The sequence below is a fragment of the Euprymna scolopes genome, chromosome 38, assembly GCF_053919585.1.
Source record: "Euprymna scolopes isolate OS-2025 chromosome 38, ASM5391958v1, whole genome shotgun sequence".
In the NCBI taxonomy this organism is placed as follows: Eukaryota; Metazoa; Mollusca; class Cephalopoda; order Sepiida; family Sepiolidae; genus Euprymna; species Euprymna scolopes.
The window spans coordinates 82,400,192-82,417,067 of NC_136519.1; the positions used below are offsets into that span (position 1 = coordinate 82,400,192).

At 36.3% G+C, this 16,876-nt stretch overlaps 1 protein-coding gene across 1 annotated transcript in view; it reads right to left on the reverse strand.

Annotated features, from left to right (window-relative positions):
* The window catches only part of LOC145263226 (secernin-2-like), an 85,252-nt gene that overhangs the window by 53,844 nt on the left and 14,532 nt on the right, over positions 1 to 16,876 (reverse strand). The window lies entirely within an intron of this gene.

A 16,876-nucleotide genomic window follows, 5' to 3' on the forward strand; every position in this document is an offset into this window, starting at 1 on the left:
TCAGAGTTAGGATTTGTTATATGCCTTCCAATAGTTGGATATGACCGTGGTTAGGGTTAGGTTTAGGTTTTGTTATAGGCCTTCCAATAGTTGGATACGACCGTGGTTAGGGTTAGGGTTAGGTTTTGCTATAGGCCTTCCAATAGTTGGATACGACCGTGGTTAGGGTTAGGGTTAGGTTTTGTTATAGGCCTTCCAATAGTTGGATATGACCGTGGTTAGGGTTAGGTTTTGTTATAGGCCTTCCAATAGTTGGATACGACCGTGGTTAGGGTTAAGTTTAGGTTTTGTTATAGGCCTTCCAACAGTTGGATACGACCGTGGTTAGGGTTAAGTTTAGGTTTTGTTATAGGCCTTCCAACAGTTGGATACGACCGTGGTTAGGGTTAGGTTTAGGTTTTGTTATAGGCCTTCCAATAGTTGGATATGACCGTGGTTAGGGTTAGGTTTAGGTTTTGTTATAGGCCTTCCAACAGTTGGATATGACCGTGGTTAGGATTAGGTTTAGGGTTTGTTATAGGCCTTCCAATAGTTGGATACGACCGTGGTTAGGATTAGGTTTAGGGTTTGTTATAGGCCTTCCAATAGTTGGATACGACCGTGGTTAGGATTAGGTTTAGGGTTTGTTATAGGCCTTCCAATAGTTGGATACGACCGTGGTTAGGGTTAGGTTAAGGTTTGTTATAGGCCTTCCAATAGTTGGATATGACCATGGTCCTCGACAGGAAGATATTCATTTATTTCGGTTCGATACGACTTAGTGTTTCAACATTTGAACAATGCTGGGCTTAATCTGGTGATTGCTGGTCAAGCCAGAGCCATGATTGACAGAAAATCCCAAGGATCCGAGTCAAATACTGCAAGCATACCAAATTTTGTGTACATATTATGCATCTTAAAATCTGTTTGAAATTTGAATATTTATTAATCAATATTTAATATGTACTAGCAGGACCCGTGGAAATTACACAGGTCCCACTAGTACATTACTATTAATAACAACAACAAAAATCATAATCATATTAATAATTAGCTAGTGGGACCCGTGGAAATTCCACAGGAGACTGATTCATATGTAATATATTGATGTTGGCATTCTGTAGATGTTCAGTAAATGGAGACGCTCTGATATTATTGTAGCTCTTTTGTTAAAACTGCAAAAGTGGTTATCTAAGCTAGCATGAACGCCCGACAAAGCAAAGTCGTAAAATACGCTTAAATATATTTTGATTTTTGCAGATTTCGTATATATTATTATAAAGTTAATGTTTTATCGATTTTTATATATTATAAAGTTGCGATTTCAAAAATATAAATATATTCATACGACTTGAGTGCATTATCTTGAATCGAAACCGAAATAAAAACTTATATATAGTTCCTTCAGCCATAATCGAAACTAAAACTTATGAAGAATTCTTAAAAAAAAAAAAAGAAGATTACTTAAGAATTCTTGGTAAAATTATTTATGAAAAAAAAAATAGATGACTTAAGTGCCATCATTTATAATCGAAACCAAAACTTATGAAGAATTCTTGGTAAAATTATTTATGACAAGAAATGGAAGTACATAACAATTAAAAGACTCGGATGTAAGCGTGACACAGAAAATAACATACACGCTATCATATTAATATATACATTGTGAAAATTTTTTGTAAAATTTTCATAACGCCTACGTTTCGTCAATCAAAAAAATGTCTCCACCTCCTTTTCACCCAGTTTTGTCAATCAAAAAAAAAAAAATTTTTGTTTTTTTTTGTGTGTGGGAATGGGCGTTATTTTTAGGATTAAAAGGTAATAAAAAAAATTTATCCTAATCCAATTGGAAATCACCCCCAGACATTGGGTTGGTGGTACCGTAAGACTTGTTTGTTTGTTTGTTTTTAATTAATTACCACCTATAAAAAAAAAAAAAAAGAACGTGCTGTTTTTGACGGAGGAAGAACCAATAAGAAAATAACAAAACACATTCTAAAATAACAAAACTTACAAAAAGTTTAAAACTTTGCAGGTTGATAGATCTTTTTTATCATCTGTGCATCAAACAGATACCATAATATTTAGTTTGCTGCACCTTCTCATAAAGGTCCATACAAAATTTAAACCAAATCGGCCCAGTAGTTTCCGAGTAAAGGGGAACAGACAGACAGAAAAAGAATATATATATATATATATATATATATATATATATATATATATATATATATTTGGTCTGTAAAAAATGCGTTTCTACTCTTTTGTAAAAGAATCGGACACTCAAAATGGGCGGAACGGAACAAAATTTCAAATCTCAATGACAAATCATAATTTGCTAGAAAAAAATAAGTAAAATAAAAATAAATAAATTAAAAAATTAAAATAAGTAAAAAAAAAAATAAATAAATTTGAAAATTAAAATAAGTAAAAAAAAAAAAAAAAAAAGTAAATGGATTAAAAAATTAAATAAAATTAAAAAAAAAAAAAAAAGTAAATGGATTAAAAGAATAAATAAATAAAGCGCAATCTGTCATATCTTCCGGCGTTGTCCAGGATACAGTGAAGGCATTTTGCACATTTTTTAAAAATTCAAACAGAAAAAGAAGCAAAATTTCAGTTGAAAAGGGAGACAACTCCCTTTATATACTTCAATTAAAAAATGTCTTATTCCCCTTGCTGATTTTTTTTTTTTTTTAGTCAGAATTGAAACCTGTTTCCACATTATCTATCAGTCATTTCAAATCCAGCATCATGAAGCCACTATCCTCAACTGCAAATGAATCTAATGATGCTGAATTTTTTTTTTTACCACTTACCAAGGTTCGATAGCCACTCGAGGATAAGGGTTAATGAATGTAAAGTAGCAGCTTAGTAATCATTAATGGCGCAGATTGGGTAGAATTTGGATTATTCAAGTTGATGGCTCAACAAGAACTTGTTTACATTAGACTTGAAAGCTACCATATTGTCATCAGCTGAGAAGCAAGCCAATGGAACAGAGTTCGAAATGCGGGCAATTCTAGGAAAGAAACTTTGTTCATGGAATCTGCATTTAGATTTAGACATGGAGAAGAGGAATGGGAAAAGTTTGATGGTGGTTGTAGCTAAGCAAGTACTTTTTGTGAAAGTTTGGCAAGGAGGGGGCAATAGATTGGAGCTCAGACAAGTACTTGCCATGAAAATAATGACAGAGCAAAGACAGGATCGCAATGTCTCTTCTGCGGGAAAGAGGTTGCAAGGAAGAGAAAAGGGCATCGCCTACTAGATTTCAAAGTCGATTTTGAACTCTATCAAGGCAGGATAGGAGTACTGAGCAGCTTCTTGCCCAGACGCAGTGCAAAGATCCAATCATTTTTTTCCAGCGATATTGGCAACAGATTTGATGCATATGTTCCATTTCAGATCAGGAGTGAAGGTCAGTCCCAGAAGCTTGTCAAGACATTTCAAAAGAAATCACAACTGAAACATGTATGCGCATATGTAACTAATAATGTTTGCATAAATAAAGAAAAAAAGCCCCCTTTTAAGAATACTTAAGGATGAGCACTGTCTGGGATATCTAAACTAAGAGGAAGTCAACTAGTATCTATGCAACGTTCATGATTTCCGTCATTCGAACATTCTGGATTGTCTAATGTCTGCCCATATATATATATGTATATAAAATAAAAATTACAATTAAATATACCAAAATGATCCAAGATGGTAAAATTAAAGTATATTATAAATATTAAAGAATTAATATTTATAAAGTAATCTCAACCAGATGTAAAAGCTCGGTAAAACCAAATAGGAGATAGAGTTTATAATAATATTACCTTTCACCAGACTATCCATTCACGTGAAATCACCATTTTCTTCATCACATTTCCTCTGCTTCACTTTTTGTTATCAAGTAAGATCTTTGACTTACTTGCAGTTTCATCAAATACTTTTGTATGCAAAATCCGATCCCGCATTTTGCTAATTCCTACCCTCTGATGAGAAGGAAAGTATTTCTTCGAAACTCCACAGATTAAAGACTATCCACTTATCAAGTGTTTCCTTTTCAGATTAAATATGTTTTTAACTCTTTTTCAAAGTGTTTTTTTGACATGTTTTATTAACTATTTGCTCTTTACATATATATATATATATATATATATATATATATAGACACACACACACACACACACACACACACACACACTAGCTGGGGTTCCCGGCATTGCCCGGGTGTGTGTAGCTGGTGTAGTAAGGAACCCCGGATGGGGGGGGGAGTGTAAACAAAAAAAAAAAGTGGTAGTAGACAGGCAGTCTCGAACCTGTAACGCAAAGGAGGAAAAACAAAAAAAAAAAACCCTGACATCTTAGTCAATGTCTCCATGGCGCGACCGGAAGTCACGAACGTCAGAATTAAGCGTAGTCAATCAAAAAGGAGACGATGACTTGCTAAAATTATAACGCAAAAATCGACCCCTCTTTATACAAAACGGCAGAGTTTAGCGTGAAGGAATTAATGTTTTGGGCCAATTTTTCGATATTTGTCGTCCGAAGGTTCGAGGTTCAAAATGGTACCAGTTTAGTCAGGTTCCGTCACCTCTGTCGAAAGTTTTTGCGAGACATACAAACACACACACACACACACACACACACTTTGCCCATTATCTATATAGATAGATGGCTTGTGTCTAGTGTTTATGTATAACAAAACAGCGGCTCCTTTTATGTGTGTAAGTGTATATACATTCAATATAGTTCATTTACTAAGTGACAATACATAAAAGACAGTTCTTTTTAACAAACATATTCCATCGTTTGAATACTCTAGATTGTCTAATGCCTGTGCCTGAATTGAGGGTTTATTAGCTATTAAATCTAAATTAAATTAATTCCCTTCATTCTCGTGGGAATTGCTTTGTGGCCCGGATGTAGAGGTTTAGAAAATGATGTCAAATGTGGCTTTAAAGCTGGATTTGAATCTTCAAACCGGCAGGAATTGTCAACCCTATACTGATGATTGCATAAACATGAAACACCAAGTATAAAAGAATGGTATTTGCAATAATGTGGTTTTAGCAAAGATTGGCAAATTATAACAGAATGGTCGTTATTTGATTAATGATTTATTTAACATCTATAAATATAAAAGCGAAAATGTATGTATGCATGTATGTATGTATGTATGTATGTCAGGTCATGTCATGTGCTACTGGTACCATGTAACCCAGTACTACCTGCCTCATGGTCGGGTCACCGGCGACTAAACTGGTTCCCCCACCAGACTTGTTTGGTGAGGAGGGCGGCTAGTCTCCCTGAAGGATTAAAAACAAGACCTTCCAAAGGGCGAATGAACTCTTTTTCTGGGTCAACGGCCAACAAGCACCGTGTATATTTGTGTGAGTGTATATGTGTATTGGGGTGGAGAGGGCTCCCGTAAGCCGTGGTGAAGGCAACCTTTCTAGGAGAAGCAAATCTCTGATTTAAAAAACAATAAAGCGGAAGACCATTACCCGCATTAAGCTGGTCTGCAGTTTAATTTGTTGCTGGCTATCTTGCTCTTGCTTGTTGCTGAATCTCAACATTATGAACCGAGAGAGAGACTTAGCTGTCGTACAAAGCTAAGACTCTGTAACATCATATTTGTATAGATACTCCCTCAGACATTTGGGCTCATGGATTTTAAATGTCTGAGGGATTGGCACTCGTCTGACAGGACGTTGCAATCATCATGTATGTATGTACGCTTTTCCTCGAAAACTTTTTATATCATCTATAAATTGTAATATCTCACAGTTAACCACGGAGCTCACCTGTCTATTTAATTTTATTGACTTTCAAACGTTAATTATTCCACATTTCCCGCATCGGCACGCGTTACATTCGGTTTTCGGTATAAACAAAAAGCGAAACTCGACTCTAATCACAGGCCCAGAGCCAGTGGTCTCTAGAGAGCTAAGTAACGTTTGATCAATGTCGACTTTGTCATATAAGACTGTAGCTTTCATTTCGAGACGAGGGAGCGGGTTTTTAAAAACAAACAAACCGATTTATTGACCTCATTAAAAACTGTCCCGCACAAAATGCTAACTGCTGAATAGCTATCGCCATCACGTCAATCAAAAACGTGCACCTGTTTTTTTTTTCACACTTTGCTATTTTCCAACTGCGCGTCGTCAAGGCTTTTTTTTTCACACACACCTACAAACACCCGGGCAACGCCGGGTACCCCTCGCTAGTCTATATATATAAAAGGCAAAGTGTGTGTGTTTGTGTGTGTGTCTCGCAAAAACTTTCTGCACAGGTGACGGATTTTTACGAGATCAGTTTCATTTTGAAGCTCGAACTTTCGGACGACAAATATCGAAAAATTGGCTAAAAACATTAATTTCTTCACCCTCAACGGGACACTTTTCTACAGGAAGGGGGTAGTAAAAAATCGTTCCTTCATGACAATCTAGCCAAATACAAGTGCGCAAACGACATTCTTCCTTGAATTAGTTTAAATATTATAAAAAGCGACACAAATTCGCTCACGCGGTCATGGCACAATCGTCAAAGTGGCAGCGTTGTTATCTTTAGATTACAAGTTCGATCCGTGGTATCAGATAACTTTTTTTTTTTTTCGATTTTTTCATTTTTTTTGCCATCACGTTTGCTGTTTTTTTTTTTTTGTTTATCCGATTCTTCTAAGAAGTTTAACATCGTTTTTTTTTTTTTATATAATATTTAAACAGGATTATTACTTCGCTTATTCTTAGGTTTCCATTTTATTTAGATTTATCCCTCCCCCCACCCGGGCAATGCCAGGCACCCCGGCTAGTCTATAATATAACTCTCACATGTCTGCCACATCTGGGCAGGAGCTGCTAGAAAGGAGTTGTCCTGCCTTGATAGAGTTCAAAATAGACTTCGTAGCCTCGTAGGAGATGTCCTTTTCTCTTCCTTGCAACCTCTATCTCACAGAAGAGATGTTGCGAGTTTGTCTCTGATGTATCGTTATTTTCATAGAAAGTGTTCGACTGAGCTTCAGTGTATAGTCCCCCCCCTTTGCCAAACTTTCACAAGAAACACTCGTCTAGCTGTAAACACTATCAATAATTCCCCCCACTCTTTATCTGTGCCTAAACCTAAACGTAGATTCCATGAACAAAGCTTCTTTCTTAGAACTGCACACCTGTGGAATTGTCTTCCGTTTTCCTGCTTTCCGGCTGACTACAATATGGTTGTGTTCAAGTCTAACGTAAATAAGTTCTTGATGAGCCGTTCCATATAAGTTATCAAATTTACCGAATTTTCATTACTAATGATTACTATATTGTCCAATTTCTACTGTACACTCTTTAACCCTTATCCTTGAGTAGCCTCTTGGCCTTGATAATGTGGTGATGCCTGTGTAAAAAAAAAAAAGTCTGTTTTGACAGGAGCAGAAGAGCCCAGCATATAAAATCAACAGTAGGTTCCTTGATAAGATAGAGGCGTCTTCAAAATTAATGCTTATCGGATATAAACATATTATTGCAATTTCCGCTTTGTGTCACATTTCAGTACTATACAGCGGTACTCGAGTTAACGCTTATTTGACAGCATCTCCATCCAACGTGAGCACTTTCTAGTCACTTACTACTGATCTAATTTTTGCTATTTTCTAAGCTATTTTGTTCGTAAAATACGGAACAATCACGTTAGCACACCGGTTCTTGCCAGATCAGTTTTACAATAAATTTTATCAATCTTTATGATCCAATTTATTAACATGATCGGTTTCGTTAAGCAGAAACAATCAATATTATTATATCAATATCGTTTCTGGTGCTTAAACTCCTCAGAAAAATAAACTTTTTCTTAAAAGGAAAAATACATGACAATATAATGCCAGGAAAAAAAGACACTTCATAGAAGACCCAGCATCACATTTTTGTTTAGGTAACTATCTTGAAACATATTGCAAAATTATTCCAGTCTTAGTTAATGCTTGTATGGCACAATCACCAGATCACCGAACTTAAACAATGTTGAGCCTGGCTAATACCAGATGGGTGACCATTTGGGAAGACTAGGCACTGTATGTACCTTCTGGGAAGGTTGGACGTGAGGCCAGCACACTCACCCCGAAAAAAGAACTCACTCCAAAAGCATCTACAAGAGTTGTGGATGGCCTATGCCCCTCCAGGGGATCAAGGCTATGGGGATGGATGGATGAGTGGTGGAAGGATCAAGGCCATGGATGGATTCGTTCGTAAACCAACTCATCTAAAGTCCAATCACCAACTTCTGATGGTTAAGTTATGTTCTATACTTTCAGCAGCTCCATATCTCCTGCTTCCGTTATGTTATCCTTTAGCCCTCACATTCCATGAGTGATGTTACTGACCAAGGGAGAAGAATTGCTGTCGTCTGAATCTATGCATCAAACACTCGTCACTGGGTAGTTTTTGATCTTGAACTACTTTTATATTATAGCTCTTTATATCAGGTGGGTTCAGGTCTTGTCTGGAGCGATTACCATCTCTATATAAATAAAATGAACTCATTTTTTCCCGTCTGATTTCGACATTAATAGGATTAAAAATCAAGATATTTCATGCAAATATAATATGCACAAACGGCAGAACAATATCTGAGGTGTGTTATAGGCTTATTATTTCTCAAATTCCTCGATAATCTTAGATTTCTATACTTTTTCTGCTGAGAAGTCACGGCCAAAATCGGTTAAGATCAATGGAAGTGGTAAAATATTTTCTCTCTAATAAATTCCTCCTCCCCCTGCCACCACTTAACACCGTTTGGGGATCGTTCACAAGGAACAGTTGAGAAGAGAACACCGGTTTGGCTTCGTAGTTCTTTCATGAGAAGTTATTTAAAATCACTAAACTAAGCTGCAGTGCTCTGTGGCGTAGTGGTTAGCGTGCTGGACAATTCACATTATATTTTCACGTTCGCGCCGACCTACCGTAGTCGGTTTTTTTTTTTTTTTTTTTCCTAAACAACTGGAATGGACTTTTCTTGGTGGCCGAACTGTTAACGTTGCAGATGTTTTTTTTCACACTTTATTTTCCTACTTTTACTCATGACTCCGGGTTTGATCCTTCCTACTTACCTACCATAACATTTTTTAAACCCCCCCCCCCGTCCCCGTCCCGGAAACAAACACTCGGGCAACGCCGGGTACCCCTGCTAGTAAAAAAATAAAAATGAGCAAACATCCGATCGATTCAAAATCTATAATATAAATCTCAGTTGTCAGTTTGTGTGAATGTATGTATGCATGTACGCATGTATGTCAAAAATCTTTTGACAGACAGGACGGATCCTGATGAGATCAGTATCGTTTTGAAGTTCGACATCTCGGACAACAAATATTGAAAAATTGGCCAAAAACATTAATTCCTTCACTCTCAACTGGGCAGTTTTCTACTGCTATTATTTATTCAAACCTTATACTTATTAAATTTTATAAACGACAAAACTCCTTACGTTTGTAATTGGTGGAATTTATTTCATTATTTAATTCTTGTATTTGCCAACAAAATCGGTAAAATGTCATTATGCTTATATAACACGAGTCTTTTATGTAAATATCCTAAAATCGTTCCATCTCTACTTATCTAATATCTGTATTTGCTTGCTTTCATCTTTATGACCATTATGACATTTTTTCGTTGTAAATTGTATTCACTTCTCTTTATTCAAACTTTATCCATGATCATCTATTTAGGGTCTGTGTTTATTTCAATTGTAGTCAGGAATCGTGTAATCTTTCGTTAGTAATTACATGTAGAATTTCCATCTTTTTATGATTGCTCTTGACAAGACATTTTTGAATATATATATATATATATATATATATATATATATATATATATATATATATATATATATATCAAGCAGAAGGTGGAGGTGCGCAAAGTTCCAAATATCCGCCAGCTCTGCAGCGTCGTAATTGAGAGTGGAAGATCATTCCAGTGGCTACATGTGAAGCTCTGATAAACTACGGTTTTTGTATATATATATATATTATTCCTTAATTGGAATTTTTTATTTTGAGATGAGCATTTTTATGTTAATTTTATTTTTATTTCGGACTATTAGTCTCATCTTTATTAGTTGTTGTTTGTTTGTTTTTATTGGTTCACAACGTTTCGGCCAACTTCCTCTGGCCTTCGTCAGGTGGTAACCGCGACGGATAGGAACTTCGAATCTCCTAACTGCATTCTCAGCCATCACTGCCATCCGTAGTTGTTGTCGTCTCACCACATTTTTGACCAATTACCTCTGGCACGCTTTGGGTGGGATTGAAACCGCTATCTTCAGACAATGTTCATCTGGAACCGTAGAGATTCAACGTCTCTATCAACTGCGCCACGGGCCCCGAAGGGCGATCAAAGTTGGATTCTTTGATCTTATAAATCCACATTTATTTATTATCTGATCTTCCATAGTCGGGTCCGTACCGATTGGTATATATATATATTATTCCTTAATTGGAATTTTTTATTTTGAGATGAGCATTTTTATGTTAATTTTATTTTTATTTCGGACTATTAGTCTCATCTTTATTAGTTGTTTTTGTGTCACCATTTTTGCAAGTCATTGTATCGGTTGGATTGACTAAGCTTAAATTCAACATTCCGAACTTCTGGTTGGGGGATAAAAACATCACGTTTTCTTTTTTTACCTTTTTTTTTCCTCTTTCATGTTGCGGGTTCAAGCCTACCTACTACAACTTTCTTTTTTTTTTTTTTAACATCTGCCTACTGTTGTTTTGATTCCCCCGCCCTCCCTACTACCACTTTTTAACGTACATCAAATCTGTTGCTGGGAAAATGGTGGGATCCTTCTACCGCTCCAGAAGATATCTCACTACTGATGCAATTCTCTATCTGTAAAAAAGCCAAGTACGTCCAAGGATGGAGTACTGCTGCCACATCTGGGAAGGAGCTGCTAAAAACAGCCTATCCTGCCTTGACAGAGTACAAAATAGACTTCGTGGCTTAGTAGGGGATGCCCTTTTCTCTTCCCTTGCAGCCTCTCTCCCACAGAAGAGACGTTGCGAGCCTTTGTTTTATCGTTATTTCCATGGCAAGTGCTCATCTGAGCTCCAATCTCTCGTCCCCCTTCGCCAATCTTTCACGAGAAACACCCGTCTGGCTGAAACTACCGTCAATAATTTTCCCCTCCCTCTTTATCTGTGTCTAAATCCAAACGTAGATTCCATGAGCAGAGCTTCTTTCTCAGAAGTGCACGATTGTGGAACTCTGTTCCGTTCGCCCGTTTCCCACCTGACTACAACTTGGATGTCTTCAAATCTATCATAAACAAATTCCTGACAAACTGCCCCCTTAAGTAAGACACTTTATCAAATCTCCAATACTAATGATTACTACAATACTATCATATTGATTACTGTACATGCAATAACCGTTATCCCTGAGTGGCCTCCTGGCCTTAATAAGTGATGACCCCCATGTAAAAAAAAAAAACAAAAAAAAACGCCCCCACCCCGGGGTTCCTTAATACATCACCTACATACACCTGGGCAACCTCGCTACTGTTGTTTTGACCCCTCCACCTGTGGATCCTTACTTCACCACCTAAACACCTGGGTACACCCGCTAGTTAATAAAAATATGGCAGATTCCTGAGCAATGCTGGATAGGGACAATCATTATTAAAGTAAATTCATCACAGGAAGTATGCACTCTTCCGAGTGACACATTAGTTTCCTGATTTATAATTAATTGTAATTAATTTTTATTTATTCATTTATTTTTTTTTACTGTAGCGCTTTTCTACCTTCTCCCCAATTTACAGCAGTTACTTGTCTGGAATATTTAAAAATACTCGCAAACATTCACACTATTTTCGTGCTATCAAATTCGGTTAGCTTGCCATAGGGCAATAATTAGCACACCCATTTCTATATTTTAAAAAAGAAAGGTGCAGCTACATTATAATAGAGAAATTCGGAATTTTTAATATTGAATTTCAAGGCAAACCAATGGTCTCTATTTAATTGTAATGTTAAAGTAAGGAATATATCCAAAAATTACGAAAAACGATAAGGTAGAAAAACTTATTTTAGAAAACATTTTTGGGACAAAAAAAACAAAAAAACAAACAAAACAAAACGCATTTAACTATTGCTATTTTTTAAAAATAGATTGTGTGTTAACAATTATAAATACGAGTTATATGCCTTGTTTTTAGCATAACTGAGTTACTTCCCTTGCTATTATGCCACGGGTTTCCAGTGAAATATGGCAAGGGTTTTTTTTATGATAAAGATCAAAATCTCGGGTTTTTGTTTTTTAAATAATGCGGTAATATTTAAGCACTTCTGGCATGCCAATTAAGTAGACATTATTGCTTTTAGTTGAAATATGACAAAAAGTCAGATACCATTGGGTTTTTTTTTTTTTTTTTTTTTATTAATTTTTCCGTTTTCTGAATTTCACTATTGTGGTGTATTCAACCTCCCCCCCTCCCACATGGTTGTCACCACTTATCAAGGCCTGGAAGCCACTCGGGGATAGGGGTTATTCCCATTTACAACACCATTAGGATCATCGGGGGGGGAGGGCCATAGATTGAAACTCAGGCGAGCATCTGCCATGAAAATAACAAAAGACTAGAGACAGATACACTACGTCTCTTCTATGGGAAACATTGCAGAGAAGAGAAAAGGGCATCACTTATTAGATGACGAAGTTGGTTTTAACCCTGTCCAAGTGGGAGAGACTAGTAGTCGATGCACCAGCCCAAATGTGGCAACAATACTCCATGCATGGTTGAATGGTGGCTTTGTAAAGATATAGAATACTCTCTTTTCTAGCATAGTAGAAGGAGCCCACTTACTTTGCTGCAGCCTTGGCAATGTCTTCATTGTATTTGTTCCAATTCATGTTGCCTGTAAATCTTCAGCTGAAGAGTTTGAAGGATGAGCTCTCACGTTAATTGTCAAGTTTCAATTAGGAATACCCAACAGTCTTTCTTTTATTTTGAGAGCCACTAATGTATCAACTGGACAAACTATTATACAAGGTGCTCAAAAAAAATTCATCCATTAATTTTTCGTAATCCAACTTTTTCGTAATCCAACTATATTTAGGTACAAATAAAGTTCACTCTTTCCGACTTGTCCACCGATTTACAGTTAAGAATACCCAACAGTCTTATTATTGTTCAGTGATAAAAACATGCCTAGATACTGCACTTCATGGGAGGTGACGGTGACTAAGTGGTTAGCGACATGTACTGACAACCTTGTACCAAGTTCTAATCCAGTTTACAATACAGAAACACTTCCACTTAGGATGTTGGCAACCTTCATGTAGCCCCACCCGTTAGTGCTTAATGTCTTTATATAAAGAATTCTAACTAGAAAGATATCTGGGAAACCAATGCAAACAATCACCTGGTTTATATAAAACAAGCGAGGGATACACACATTTTTCCTTTATATATATATATATATATATATATATATATATAGATATAGACTAGCGGAGATACACAGCGTTGCCCGGGTGTGTAGGTGGTGTCGTAAGGAACCCCGGAGAGAAATAAAAAAAGTGGTAGTTGGTTGGTTGTTTTCATTTTATGCTATATCAATCCTTTTCAGGTTATTTAATGCCGAATCCAAAGATTTTGAAGAAAAAATTTTTAATAGAATATATTTGTTGTTTTCAGGTCGGTTTCTATTCAACCCATAGTTGGGACCCTAACAGGTACTACCACTCCGGGTCAGAGTGGACCTGGGAGCAATGGCAATTAAAGGGTGGCTCCACACTCCTCAAAGCCCGCAAGCTGGGGCCTCACCACCAAATATAGTTTAAGGTCATATTCAGGACCACAAGTGGTAGTCGCAGGGGGGGGGATCAAGACAACTGTAAGCAGTTTGGGTGGAAGGAGGTGTAAAAAAAAAAAAAAAAAAAAAAAAAAGAAAAAAAAATTTGTAGTAGGCAGGTAGGCTAAAACCCGTAATGCGAAGGAAAAAACAAGACAAAAAAATGAAAACGTAACGTCTTAGCTGATGCGTCCATGGTGCAAGCAGAAGTCAAGAGCATTGAAATTAAGCGTAGTCAATCTAACGGGGACGATGACTTGCGGAAATGTTGACAAAAAAAGCGATCCTGCCTTGTAAAAAAAACGGCCGAGTTGAAGGTGAAGGAATGAATGTTTTTGGTCAATTTTCCAATATTTGTCATCCGAAGGATTGAGCTTCAAAACAATAACAGATCGCATGTGTCGAAAGTTTTTGGCAGACATACAAACACATTGCCTTTTATATATTAGAAGATGAATGAATGACTTCATTTTTTTCTGTCCTCGGCCATTGGAGAAATACTTCTGAAATGGGGCAATTTTTTTTTTTTTTTTTAATTTTTTGTTCTGATCCAGAGTGATCCTTTTTAGGCTGATAAATTCCCCCCCCACCTAAAAAAACTGACCTTGTGCCTAACTTTGTCCTCGTAAGCAAGCAAGTAAATAGAGACTAGCTTTGTTTGATCTTGGTAAAGGGCTTTGTTTTCAAGTGTATCCTCTAGACAGGGAGATAAATACACACCAAAGTGACCTTCAAAAAAAACAAAAAAAACTGTCATCCATGGAATGGCCAAGAATAGTCAGAATCCTTTCTGTAATCCAATCATATTTTTTTCAAAATGAACTTTAGTTTATGTCTGACTTGTCCACCAAGTTCTGGGGAAAACAATGGAAGTGGTCCCAAAGAACTGCCCACCTGTGGAACTCTGTTCCGTTTGCCTGCTTTCCAGCTGGCTACAATATCTCAATTTCTTGATGAGCCATTCTCTTTAAGTAATCCAATTTACCAAATTTCCCCAATTAACTACGATATTGTTCTAATGACCACTGTACACTCATTAACCCTTATCCTCGAGTGGGCTCTGGGCCTTGATAAGCGGTGACTCCTTTGTAAAAAAAAAAAAAAAAAAAAAAAAATTTTGGTACAACTGCTACTCTCCATCAGTGCAATAACTGCCCGAAGACCGAGCAGACTGTAGATCTCAGGTTCATCAGAGTTGTAGATCATCAGAGTTTTCCTTAACGAAGACCGAGAGCGCATGTAAAAGTACAACAATATTATAATCTCTCATTTAACGAACGCGGACACTTGAGTGGGTATGCGTAAATCATATAGGAGGTCAAACTGACCCAAGCCAAATAATTAGGGATTACATTTTTTTTTTTTGTTTTTAATTCTCAGCAATAAAATACGATGAGTTAACAAATAATTAGATAATCATTTCATTGTGGAAACGCCCTTTTTTTTTTTTTTTTGACAATTTCTACTGTGAGTCATGGGCAGCTACTTCATTTCTTACAATTTTTTGTAATTTGCAAACTCATATCTTTAGTTAACTATTAAGTGTAATTATATTAATGTAGATATTCTATATTATAAATATTTGCGTAAAAAGTTTATAGTAAACACAAAACTCTTTCCATATATATTTATGTATGCGTATATGTCTTTGTTTAAAAAATTTTGCCAACCAAACTTTTTTTTTTTTTTTTTTTTTTTTTTTTACAACGGAGTCACCACTTATCAAGACCTGGAGGCCACTCGAGGATAAGGGTTAATAAGTGTACAGTAATCAATGGGATAATATTGTAATAATCGTTAGTAGTGGAAATTTGGTAAATTGGATTACTTAAGGGGACGGTTCAACAAGGATTTGTTTACATTGGACTTGAAAACGACCAAATTATAATCAGCTGGAAAGCAGGCAAATGGAAGAGAGTTCCACAGGCATGTAGTTCTAAGAAAGAAGCTTTGTTCATGGAATTTATATTTCGGTTTAGTCACAGATAGAGTGGGGCACATCTGCTGTGGATCTAGCAGAATGGAAACCATATTGCATGTCACTAAGGTTATTTTTGCTGAGGTGGTTGACTATTTCTCATAAAGCTCAGGAAACTTATTGGTCTGTACTGAAAGGAAGATTTCCAATCACCTGAAATCTTATATATAAAAGCGAAAATGTATGTATGTTTGTATGTGCGTTTGCTTTTTCTGCATGTCTACAAAAGGCTTTTTTCAGAAAAGCGGTCGGTCAGTTCACAACTTTTTATATCACATATAAATCGTAATATCTCACAGTTAACAACGAAGCTCGCCTGTCTATTTAATTTACTCGATTTCGGGAAGATAAATATTCAACATTTGTCGCTCGCCGCATGTGGGTTAGTCTTTTAACTATAACATCTTGAGAAAATACTATCCCGCAGTCAAACTTGACCTCATTAAAACGGGCACCTGCCAAATCCAAGTAATTAAATAAATTCAAACGTGTTTCCGTTAGCATCTCGCGGTGAGGCAATGGTTAACGTCGCACATTTTTTTTTTTTTTTCACACTTTAATTTACAACTTTGCCGCAACGGTTCGGGTTCGATCTTCATACTTCTTTTTTTTTTAACCCCCGGAGTTTCCACACACACCTCCAAACACCCGGGCAACGCCAGGTAGCCCTCACTAGTCTTAAATAAAGGACATACGGATGAGGTTTTCCATGGTGTTAGGAAGCATTTCTCCTAAAGACAATGCTCCTCATAGAGTGTCTGGTCTACAAACATGAAACTTCATATATAAGGTATTTGAACCCATGCAAAATTTTCTATTTGGGTTTTAGCTCGGGAAAAATCAGTACAAAAGTGTGAAAATTTAAAAAAAAAAAAAAAAAAAAAAAAAATGGGGAAATTCGCCAGGTGAAGGTCAAATGACGGCATTACAAAATGGCAGAGGAAAAAATAAATCGTAAGCAAAACGTTTAGGTTTTGTGGTGGCACATGAGTAATTTTTTTTAAACCTTAATTCATTACCATATATTAGATCCAATCTATTTATTTATAAAAGTGAAATTGTCTCTGTGTGTATATTTCCCTACCAAACTA